Genomic DNA, 12,433 nt, shown 5'->3' on the forward strand with positions numbered 1-12,433 from the left:
CAACCGAAGCATATAGGGATAGGTGCTGGGGAGGAAGCAGCACAGTCACGTCCAAAAGAAACGACAGAGAAAGAGCAAAAGAAATAAATGCCGACAACGGCGGATCAACAAAAACGAAGAAGCCTCGCGATCGCTGCGCCCTCCGGGATCTTCCACTAGGCTCCAAGACTCCAAAGCGCCGGCACCTATCAACACCTCCAAGAAGGATCACGACGATGACGACGCTGCTGCTAAGGGTTTCCCCCGGTACACGACGAGGCGAGAGGAAGGGTAGCCCCCGACGCCCTCCTGGAAGGTCAGGTGGCACCCACAGGCGCCACCGCGCCGGTGTCGGCCACGCTGACTCAGTTGTTGATTTGAGCCGATATGTAACTTTACATTTAAAAAGAGAACCACGCCCTTATGCAAAATAGACCACACATTTCTGCATTTTTACATATACACTTTATTGTGTAAATGAGTTGTAGCACGTTGATAGATGCAGTTCATCAAATATGTGGATTCCCTAAACAATTCTCACGTTAAACTTCTGGACAAACTTGGTTGTGCCATTCCCAAAAGAAGGAAGTGGAAGTAGCCTATTAACCAGAAGTAGTTGTAGAGGATGAATATTGCAGAGTTTAAGCAGGTATGCAACAAGCCTGAAGTTGTTGAGTTGATCTTTCTTTTAAACCAGTTGATCTTCCGTGATGGTTGTTGAGTTGATCTTTATTTCCAAAATGCCATGAATTTCTATGGTATGATTACATGATGGCGCTTTCATCTCACATGCGTGTTTTTGTTTCTTTCCCTTGGTAGGTCTGAGATGCTACTATCGTTGTTCCCAAGTTGCTCGTATATCTCAAGTCAGTGGAAATATTGTGCCTGTTCCAAGACACTGGTCCCAGAAACGAAAGTTCTTGCAGATTTGGTCACTTGGACATCCTGTGCAAAGTTCTCCTTGTTCAAGTAGCTCCTAAACGCCGATATATGCCCGCTTCTGCCAAGGTGATCGACCATCATTTCCACCCTTGCTCAAATTTTATTATTTAGAGCCCACACCTCAATTCCAGTAACTATCAGAGTCTAACTTTTGTTTTCTTAATGTAGATTAGTTCAAAAGCGATTACTCTTTTGTAGTTTTTGCTATTACTACAGTGCATACTTTACGGTTGCTACAGTTCACAACAACACTTGAGAAGGTTCTAGAGAAAATGATGCATGTAAAGAATATATTCGGTGGTCTGTTGAATCAGGTATTCTTTAATCCTGATAAGTTTCAACTTATTGGGAAACTATGATTGTTGTCACGTATATGCCCACGATCATGTTGCTTTTCTGCTTATTTTAATTTTCAAAATTAACATATTATGTATTTCTTCATTCCTCCATGATAGTACACTATAATTTACAAAAAAGAGCAACATAAGCTTGTTGTTGGTTCATTAGAGCATGAAATACTCCGGATGTTGAGGAATCAACACCATTGCGAATAAATGCTACGATCCATGGAATTATTGCACTGTTTACATTGAAGTTGAATGGCAATATGCTTTTCATATGTAATTTTCATTTATAAATTATTCTATTTATTTGATGATGTCACCCAGCGGACCCAACATATCACGATGGTTATGTCATTATATTTATTATGACAGGTAGGACTCTCACATTATAATTAATTTTTTTATACATTCACGTATGCCTACTGAACTTACTCCTATGTGAATATGATGAAAATTTGAAAGATACATTGTAGATTGGATCTCTATTTACCTGGTAGTAGTTTCTCTTTTCAACATTTTTGCTACTTTTTTTACTTAGCAGTTTTCTATGTGAAATATTAACTTGATCATTGACTAGCTTGGATGTTGCATAGGGTTCAACACAATTTGGTCACCAACACATAGGCAGCTGAAATGATTTCCATCTAAACTTTGTCAGGGTATATGGTCATTCGTACTAAGTTGATAAGCAGTACATCATGTCATATGCTAATCATTTCTATATCCAGGTTGATGACAAAATGGAATCACAAGATACATTGTTATATATTCTAATAAAATTCTATTATGGTGGTGGTTATCAGTCTCTAGCCTTTATTATGATGTCAGTGTATATGCCCTTAGCATTCTAGATAATACAAATCAGCTAGAGTTTAGTAAAACACAAAAGTGTGTAAGCTGCAGATTTTCCATTGTTCGGCGATTATTTTCCAACTGGAACTCTTAATGTTTTAAAATTTCAGGAATGTTATTTTTGGCCAATTGGATATTGTGATTTTATCTTGCCAAACTAGGTTTTCAGGGGTTAGTTTTGCTCTAGCTTTTGTTTCATATTTTTTCTACATTCCAGAAAGATTATTAAAAAGGTATTTTGCGCCAGTTGTCTGTGTTGTTAAGAAATAAGTTGAACTATCTTGAGGCTTTTCAGAATTTCTTTATCTACTAAAGCTAGATTTATTAGAATTGCTTTGCACATTTGAAGATGATTGTTAAGACTGTGTGTCTGAACAATATTTTTGGGTAAGAGAACCAACATTTTTGTTTGTGGGGCAGGTATCCTATATTCTATTTCAGACATAAGTGATGATTACAACAATATTCTCCTCCCAGTTACTACTGATGCAGTACTTATTGGAAGACACGGATTGCAGATCATTCTATCTCGGTTGATGGACCGAATTAGAATGATCCTTCTAAATTTCATTTGTCCAGTTAAGTCCTTGTCTGATGCACTAGGCATGATCTATCCACATCATTACCACATTCATTAATCAATGGTATGCATTGAATCTTAAATGACTACATTAGATCTGTGTAGTATTTTTAGTATATATGCATACTCTGCCATGTCACATGGAGGAGAAAGAGTTATTTTATTTACCCGACTCTGTTATCTTTTGTCTACACTACTGATCTATGTTTTCATCTTGTGGTCTTTTTTTCTTTAGTTGTGCTCATGTTTGACTTTGTTTGTAGCCAGGTCTATCAGTCTCCACACCAAGAATTCATCCCTGAGCATGAGCGGCCGCCCTCAGCCCAGTTGTCCGATTCTACAATAAGCTTCCTTGTCCTTTAATTTTCCCTGTCGGTTGGGTGCTGGAGACAAAGATGACCAAGTATTGCAGGGATGACAAGGTCCTCAACAAGAAGAGGAGCTACATGCAGTTTCACCTAGAGCTGGGGCAACTTAGCTTTGTCTTCCACATGTGTGTAGTTTGCGCTTCGATGAGAATGAGAAGGTTCACTTGATTTTTGTGAATTTCAGTGTCATCACTCTTGGCACGAGGAAATTGTTCTTATGACTTATAAGGTTCAACAGAGGTAACCAGATAACACTAGCAAGAGGTCAAAATTCATGTAATGCAAAACAAAAAGGTATTTAACAATTCATATATGCTTTTCCTGATAACAATTTTTTTGTTCTGTTTGTTCAACAGTACGCAACAACACTGCTTGTGATTGGCATGATGGAAGCATGATGCTTACACTTGTCGAGATGGGGTAGGAGGGGGACACAATGGTGGGGAAATTGGGTATATGAATATGATAGAGATGATCATAATCTGCATGCCACATTAGATTGACAAGGAGTGGAGTGGAGCCGAGGTAGGGGTGGGGAAGAGAAACACTGGGAGAACAAAGAAGAATATATTTGGCGGGAAATAAGACAAAAAGTCGGTCAGACACATAACGTTCAGCAAAAATGATATCACCATTTTCGAGTGTTTACTACATGTTGATCATCTACAAATACTACAAGGCATACTTTAGCATGTTTTTATTTTATGGGTATCATGCCTTTTATTTTTGCGGGTAGCATTTATGTTGAAGGATGTTCTTTATTCCTTTCTAAGGTGAAATACAAGCATGTAGCCTGCCTCACTTGATTATTGTATGTTGTAGATTTTGTTGATAAAGAACAATATTTATGTGATGCCTCACTAATGTAAACTAAATACATACTATATTTAGTAGCGATATTTCATTTCTTAATGGCAAGTATTTTTGAAGTTGCCATGGTTAGATTATGGCTACCAAGCAGTGAACACAAAATAACATTGAGTAGTGGTGTCAGATGTATATTGTACTTCAAATACAAAAGACACACAGAGAGAGGGGAGGAGGGAGGTGATACGTCTCTGTCGTATCTACTTTTCCAAACACTTTTGCCCTTGTTTTGGACTCTAACTTGCATGATTTGAATGGAACTAACCCGGACTGACGCTGTTTTCAGCAGAATTGCCATGGTGTTATTTTTATGCAAAAATAAAAGTTCTCGGAATGACCTGAAAATCAACGGAGAAGTATTTTGGAATATATAAAAAATACTGGAAGGAAGATCCACGTCAGGGGGGCCTCCACCTGTCCATGAGGGTGGGGGGCGCGCCCTACCCCCTGGGCGCGCCCCCTACCTCGTGGGCCCCCTGACGCTCCACCGACCTAAACTCCAACTCCATATATTCGTGTTTGGGGAGAAAAAATCAGAGAAAAAGATTCATCACGTTTTATGATACAGAGCCGCCGCCAAGCCCTAAACTCTCTCGAGAGGGCTGATCTGGAGTCCGTTCGGGGCTCCGGAGAGCGGAATCCGTCTCCATCGTCATCATCAACCTTCCCCCACCACCAATTTCATGATGTTCACCGCCGTGCGTGAGTAATTCCATCGTAGGCTTGCTGGATGGTGATGGGTTCGATGAGATTTATCATGTAATCGAGTTAGTTTTGTTAGGGTTTGATCCCTAGTATCCACTATGTTCTGAGATTGATGTTGCTATGACTTTGCTATGCTTAATACTAGTCACTAAGGCCTGAGTACCATGATTTCAGATATGAACCTATTATGTTTTCATCAATATATAAGAGTTCTTGATCCTATCTTGCAAGTCTATAGTCACCTATTATGTGTTATGATCCATTAACCCCGAAGTGACAATAATCGGGACCATTACCGGTGATGACCGTAGTTTGAGGAGTTCATGTATTCACTATGCGTTAATGCTTTGGTCCGGTACTCTATTAAAAAGAGGCCTTAATATCCCTTAGTTTCCGCTAGGACCCCGCTGCCACAGGAGGGTAGGACAAAAGATGTCATGCAATTTCTTTTCCATAAGCACGTATGACTATATTCGGAATACATGCCAACATTACATTGATGAGCTGGAGCTAGTTCCGTGTCACCCTAGGTTATGACTGTTACATGATCGATCGCATCTGGCATAATTCTCTATCACCGATCCATTGCCTACGAGCTTTCCATATATTGTTCTTTGCTTATTTACTTTTCCATTGCTATTGTTACCATCACTACAAAACACCAAAAATATTACTTTTGCTACCGTTATCTTTTGCTATCGTTACCACTACTATCATATTACTTTGCTACTAAACACTTTGCTGCAGATATTAAGTTTCCAGGTGTGGTTGAATTGACAACTCAGCTGCTAATACTTGAGAATATTCTTTGGCTCCCCTTGTGTCAAATCAATAAATTTGGTTGAATACTCTACCCTCGAAAACTGTTGCGATCCTCTATACTTGTGGGTCATCAAGACTATTTTCTGGCGCCGTTGCCGGGGAGCATAGCTCTATTCTTTGAGTCACTTGGGATTTATATCTGCTTATCATTATGAAGAACTTGAGAGATCCAAAACCAAGATTTATCCCTCAACTACGAGGGGAGGTAAGGAACTGCCATCTAGCTCTGCACTTGATTCACCTTCTGTTTTGAGTAAGCTTGTGACACCTAAACCTGCTTCTGCTATTAATTCTGATATTTCACATGTTATTGATGATGCCACTTCTGCTATGCATGATACTTATGATGAAACTACTTCTATGCTTGATACTACTGTGCCACTTGGTAAATTTCTTGATGAACAACTTGCTAGGGCTAAAGAGAATGAAATTATTAAAACTGATAATATTGATGAAAGTGATGATGAAGATTCTCCCCCTAGATATCAATTACCTGTTGTGCCTGAGGGCTATGTTATGGATGAAGAAACTTGTCATGGAATTGTCACGGCAGATGTCCTAGCAAAAGGACTTAGTCGTAGGGCCATCGCAACTAGGAAGCTTAAAGGGGTTAATCGGGACAAAGGACATGAGAGGTTTTATACTAGTTCGGCCCCTTAAAATGAAGGTAAAATCCTACGTCTAGTTGTGTTGGAATTGCTGGGGTTTCGAAGACCAGGGAGCGAATATGCTTGTCCTGGCTTCGAGTTGTTGTTTCTTGCCCTAAGCCGCCGCCGGGTCGTCCCCTTATATACACGGGTGGATGCCTGGCGGCCTACAGAGTCCCGGCCGGCTCATACAACGTGTCCGGCTCGGTGACTTCTCTTACATGCCTTTCTTTACATGTCTTTCCTTTCGTACGACAGTTTACAATATTGGGCCTTAAGCCACCTCTGGGCTTAGGCCTTCTATAAGTCTTAATAAACTATAACCTTGAATCTTTATTGGGCACCTTTTCTAACCCGCCGTTGGGGTTGACCCGGCCCCTCCTAAGCGGGTCTTACCTGGTAGTTATATCCCCAACCTTAGGCCCCAGGTTGACTTTGAACCTTGTTCTTTGTCAATCTCCAAATACTTAAATGAAATCCATCTTCCTCTCTTTGTAGAAATTCTATAACCCATCATGATGTCATCTTCTGGAAATACGAAAAAACTGTTATGACGTCATCCTCAATGGATCTTTATCTTTTAATGTCTTCTGAGAATCGAGGCGTCTGTTTAGTTGGATAGTCATTATTTGGGTCTTCCTCGATTCCGTGCCCACCTGTTTGCTTATCCCCTTATAAATAGGCATGCACCAGTCTTCCTCATTCTTCTCTCTTCTTCGTCTTCTTCCTCTCGCAACCCTCCCGCTGCCCGAGCTCCGCCGCCGTCGCGCTTCACCTATGTCTCCGTCGACCTTGGCCGCTGCATCAACCCGAATCAGTCGAGAGAACGGTGGCGACCTCCACAGAAGATCCGTGGTTGTAAGTGCTCACCTTCGTGCTCCTTAGATCCGCATTAGGGTTTCTAGGTTTCTGCGTGTTCTTCATAGTTCATCACGGTTTCCTTGTAGTTCTTCCACTACGGCTTCTTCTTGATCCAAAGAGAACATGTGTTCATGCGGTAGTTGTTTTGTGCCCATTTTTAATACCAACAGATCCCTTTCTATGGTTCAAAGGCCTCATTTAGAGCTCATGAACTCATCAGTGCTAGATTTTTAGGTCTAGAATATTTTCCATTTTGAAGGACCCTTTGATCTAGAATAATATCAAGAAATTAGGAAACTTGTTTGCTTCAACACCTAGCCAATTCTGTCTCTGATTTCCTTCAAATGTCTGTAGTCATGGCGGCTTACGACGCCGGCTTAATTTTCTCTTATACGACATTAGCCCTTACTTAAGCCGCCATTACCTATTTGCACCATCATCGTTTAACTGTTAATTTCACCATTGAATTGAATCGGTACGTTACTTTCTTTTCAGTTCGTATTTTGATCATCATGCCGTCAAAAGCACCGACCGTCTGCAACTGGGTCCCTTCCACAGTAATCGAGGACAATCTAAAGGAATTCTTCACCATAGGTTTTTTACCAGGGAAGAATGTTATGTCTTACCGTGCACCTGACCTGGACGAGGAACGGCCCAATCCCAAAGATGGTGAAGTCATTGTCTTTTCCGACCACATGAATCAGGGCTTTTCACCACCCGGCTCAAAGTTCTTCAGAGATGTTCTCCATTTTTCAAACTCCACCCTCAAGATCTCGGGCCCAATTGCATATCCAATATCTGCAATTTCCAAGTTCTCTGTGAGGTGTATCTTCAAGAAGAACTGACTGCGGAGCTCTTTTGAGAGTATTTTTATTTGAACCGCCAGAACGAGTGTACCAATGGCCCTAGCTTAGAACTTGGAGGCATCTCAATTCAGTGCCGACAGGGTGCCGTCTTCCCCCTAATAGTCTTGCCAAGTCATCCCAAAGACTGGAATCAGACCTGGTTCTACTGTCAAGACACTTCACAAGCCAATGAGAAACCACTGCCGGGTTATCGCGCGGATCGTCTAGATTCCAAATTTTCGCTCCCTGACAAGCTTAGTGCTGCTGAACGCAAGAAGCTTATTCCATCAATTAAAAGGATTAACGCCTTACTGGGGAACGGCTTAACCGGAGTTGATTTGACTCGTTGCTGGTTCGCGTGGCGGGTCATCCCTCTAAGCCGCTGATCCAAATTGATGTAGAATATGGTGGAGGCCCAGATGACTCTCTTTGTCACAGCTCCGTTCAACTGACCGAAGAAGATATTGTTTCAATGTTGACCCTTTTGGTGAACGGCAAATATGAAGACTGCAGTAAAGTCGGGTTGAACCCCTTCTGCAAACTTAACCCGACGCCAGAGGTAAAGAACCCCTGACCTCTTTCTCTTTGTATTTTCATCAGCAGTTTTAAATATTTGCCTCACCTTCCATCTTGTTTTACTTGTTTACAGGCCAAATCTGACTTCTAGAAAGCCAAGTATGATCATGAAGCCACCAAGAAGGCTAGAGCCGCCGCCATGACCGCCAAGAAGATGACCCAGAGGTCTAAGAAGAAGAAGAGCACCGCTAAGGATCTGTTAAAGCTTGATGATACTTCTGAGTCAGAGGTATCCCTTGACTCCCTTGGCCAGTTTTTTAATAACCTTATTGACACTGACTATTGCCAGGACGACACGGGGGCCAGTCAGGCCGTAGAAGAAGAGGTAACAATTTCCTCCAATTCAGCCCATTTGCCAAGACAGAAATTTCGAATGGTAACCCATAAAGTAAAGTTTTCGCACCCTTTAGCTTATTTGGACCCTCATTTTCTTTTGAAAAAGCAGCAACATGAGAGCCGCCGTCAGGCCCGGAACGACGATGAACCGCCTTCCATTGTACCACAAACTCCTCAAAAACGTCAGAATGAGGTCTTTTTTATCTTTATCCTCTGCTTTTATTAATGAGTCTATTCTCTTGCATTACTAAATTTATTTTACCATTGCAGGAGGTTTCTCGCTCTTCTGTCGACTCATCTCAGACTCAATTTCCGGCCTTCAGGACTGCCCCTGGGTAAGGAAAAATTCATCTTTCCTCCGTGTCTTTCCAACTGCATCTTTGTACTAACTGTCTCATAACCTCTTTCTTAGTGGCCAAGCAAAGTCCAAGAAGGCCAAGGTGACTAAACCGGCAGAAGCCCCGTTAGTCCTTGCACCTGAACCGACCATGCCAACTTCTCCCCCTCGAACTGAAGCACCAGAAGACCCGGCTGCCAATGCTCAATTGGATCCTCCTGAGCCGTCAGCTGATGATACTGTTGTTAACCCCTCTACGGCCAGACCATCCAGTTCAGCTAACCCGCTATCATCTTCTGATCATGACGTTCTGGTCACTGGTAGCCGTTATGTTGAACCGGGGACTCCTACTATGTTAGCCCGACACACCACTAAACAAGAAGCCCTAGAGAGATAGAAAGTGTGTTTTGATATCTCTCACTATAGTCATCTAAATGCTAATGACATATTGTCCGACTATCTCAGCCATGTTCATCACAGCCGTGAATCAAAGATTGAGATGGTCAAGCAACTTCAGCTGAAATATGAGGTATGTTCTCTGGTTTACTTATACTCTGCTAGCCCCCAAGTCTTCAGATGATGATTGTCGGTGTCAAAACCGGCGGATCTCGGGTAGGGGGTCCCGAACTGTGCGTCTAGGCGGATGGTAACAGGAGGCAGGGGACACGAAGTTTTACCCAGGTTTGGGCCCTCTTGATGGAGGTAAAACCCTACGTCCTGCTTGATTAATATTGATGATATGGGTAGTACAAGAGTAGATCTACCACGAGATCGGAGAGGCTAAACCCTAGAAGCTAGCCTATGGTATGATTGTATGTTGTCCTATGGACTGAAACCCTTCGGTTTATATAGACACCGGAGGGGGCTAGGGTTACACAAGGTCGGTTACAAAGGAGGATATATACATATCCGTATTGCCTAGCTTGCCTTCCACGCCAAGTAGAGTCCCATCCGGACACGAGACAAAGTCTTCAATCTTGTATCTTCATAGTCCAACAGTCCAGCCAAAGGATATAATCCGGCTGTCCGGATACCCCCTAATCCAGGACTCCCTCAGTAGCCCCCTAACCAGGCTTCAATGACGATGAGTCCGTCGCGCAGTATTGTCTTCGGCATTGCAAGGCAGGTTCTTCTCCAATTTCAAGTGTTTGTAAGCAGTGTCCAGCCCCATAAATGTTCATCCTCTCGGCTTCTGTGCTCAATAAGGGCTATCTCCCATGCGTCGAATGAATAAGAGGTGCTAGGGCATTTTTGCATTTGCCCCCCTAGCCAGATAAATAAATTGTCTATTAAAGGGATGGGGATCCTTAGATCCAATACATACCATCCTCCCCCAGCGAGAATCCATCAGAGCACGTTTCGGGAAGATCCATTCCAGCATGGCCGACCTCCGCAGCTCCTCCTCCCGCCCCCGTAGCCCTAAGCCCGGTGATTGGGAGAGGTGTTCAGTCCCGCATAGTCGATTAGTCGAACTGCAGACTAAGGGATTTCTCCCTCTGGCGTATATGGTGCCCGTTCGAGCTGGGCTTGCCACCTACAATTGCGGGGAGCAAGCGGAGAGCTTTCCCTGCCCCACTATGGGGGAACGGGTCTGCCTTGTTCCTTATTTACTAAGGGGACTCGGATTTCCAATTCATCCGTTCCTCCGCGGGCTCCTGGAGTTCTACGGCCTCCAATTACACAATTTCACCCCTGCCCCCCTTCTACACATCACCGGCTATGTTGCTCTCTGCGAGTTGTTCCTGGGCTGCGAGGCTCACTTTGAGTTGTGGAAGAGGCTATTTTGCCTTGTCCGTCGCACACAGAGGGAGTCAGTTTATCAAGTGGGCGGAGCCGAAATATGGCACATCGCCGATACCGGATACCTGTCCGGACCCCGAAGAAGTCGTCCGAAGACTGGCCTTCAGAATGGTTTTATATGGAGGACGTTCCCCTTCCGGACCCTGTTCGGCGGGGTCTTCCTGGGTTCAATAATGCTCCTCTGAAGAAGCGCCGAAGTTGGCGTCCACGGAGCCCCCAGGCGGAAGACAACAGAGAAGTCCTCTATTTGATGAACCGGATCAAAGCACTGGCTCAATCAGGATTGGCAATAATCGAAGTTATGTCGATTTGCATAATGCGGGGAGTGCAGCCACTTCAATATCGTCGGCACCCCTTGTGGTGTTATAACGGGGCGGATGACGCCACCCGCTGCGGGCGTAAGGGTCCGGACAATGCTGCCGCTCTAGCGAAAATTCTGTCCGAACTATTCAAGGGTGAGGAAGAGGAGTTCACCCGCATCAAGCCACGGGATGGATTCTCCATGTACAATCCTCCAAGCTGGGTAAGTTATATCACCCTGCTCCCATTTTTCCCGCATTCTTTGTCGTAAGTATTCACCTTGCCACTTTGCGGCAGGAACTGCGAAAAGCCATAAAGGAGGCCAGCAGCCCTTCTCCACAACCAGAGGACCCTGACCGGGCCCTCGACTCCGGACTTGAAGAAGATTCGGTTATATTAGTGGAGCTGATAGACCGACAGTTCTATCAGTTAAGCTGCGATGATGCCATGGTGGCCATTACGGCCGACTATCCCGGACTGCTCCCTAGATCGCAAGTAAGAAAAACCAAAAATCCCAACTCCAAAACTAGGATCCCCTTTTAGGCACTTCACCCACCATATACACATGGCATTTTTACAGGGAAGGCATTCGGGACGCCCTGCCGAACCCGCAGCAACGCGCCAACAGGAGGCACCGAGGCCGGGTAGGCCAAAAAGGAAGGCGGTCAGGACGGAGACGCCGGCGCAAAGGTATCACAAACCCCGCTCCGTGGTTGTCGTCTTTATCGAAATGTAATGACGCCCGTGTTTCTGTAAAAGAAAAAACGCTCGACGGAATTTGTCTGGCGATGTTGCCAATCACGCTTCCACCAGTCAGGCGCCAGGACCGGACATGGAGGTAGAAGCCGATATGGGGTAGGCACCGGATAATCCCCCTACAGTGGATGCGGATCGATTATCCGCTACAAACTCAGAAGTGGAAAGCGCCATGAATCATAGGCGCCGCCGGGCCATACTCCGTGACGCTTGTTTCTCACCAGAGGCGTTTGATGCCTTCAATTCTGGAGAGGCGTACATCCGTGCTGCTCAAGATGGTCTAGCCAGAGCCACGGATCAGTATGTAAAGGATGTACGGGTGAGTAAATCTGGTGATTTATATGTATCAGTAGCCGCTGAGACTTGAAACAGTTAGCAAAACTGATTTAAGGATCATCATTATTGTGCAGGTTCTTACAGAGAAGAATACTAGGCTGTCACAGGAGCTGGAGGAACGCAAGACCCAACTGCGGCTGCTGTGGCCGTATTGCAGGAACTGAGAAAGTCACCTGCTGG

The sequence above is a fragment of the Triticum urartu genome, chromosome 1A (assembly GCF_056163025.1).
Source record: "Triticum urartu cultivar PI428250 chromosome 1A, HENAU_Tu73, whole genome shotgun sequence".
Lineage (NCBI taxonomy): Eukaryota > Viridiplantae > Streptophyta > Magnoliopsida > Poales > Poaceae > Triticum > Triticum urartu.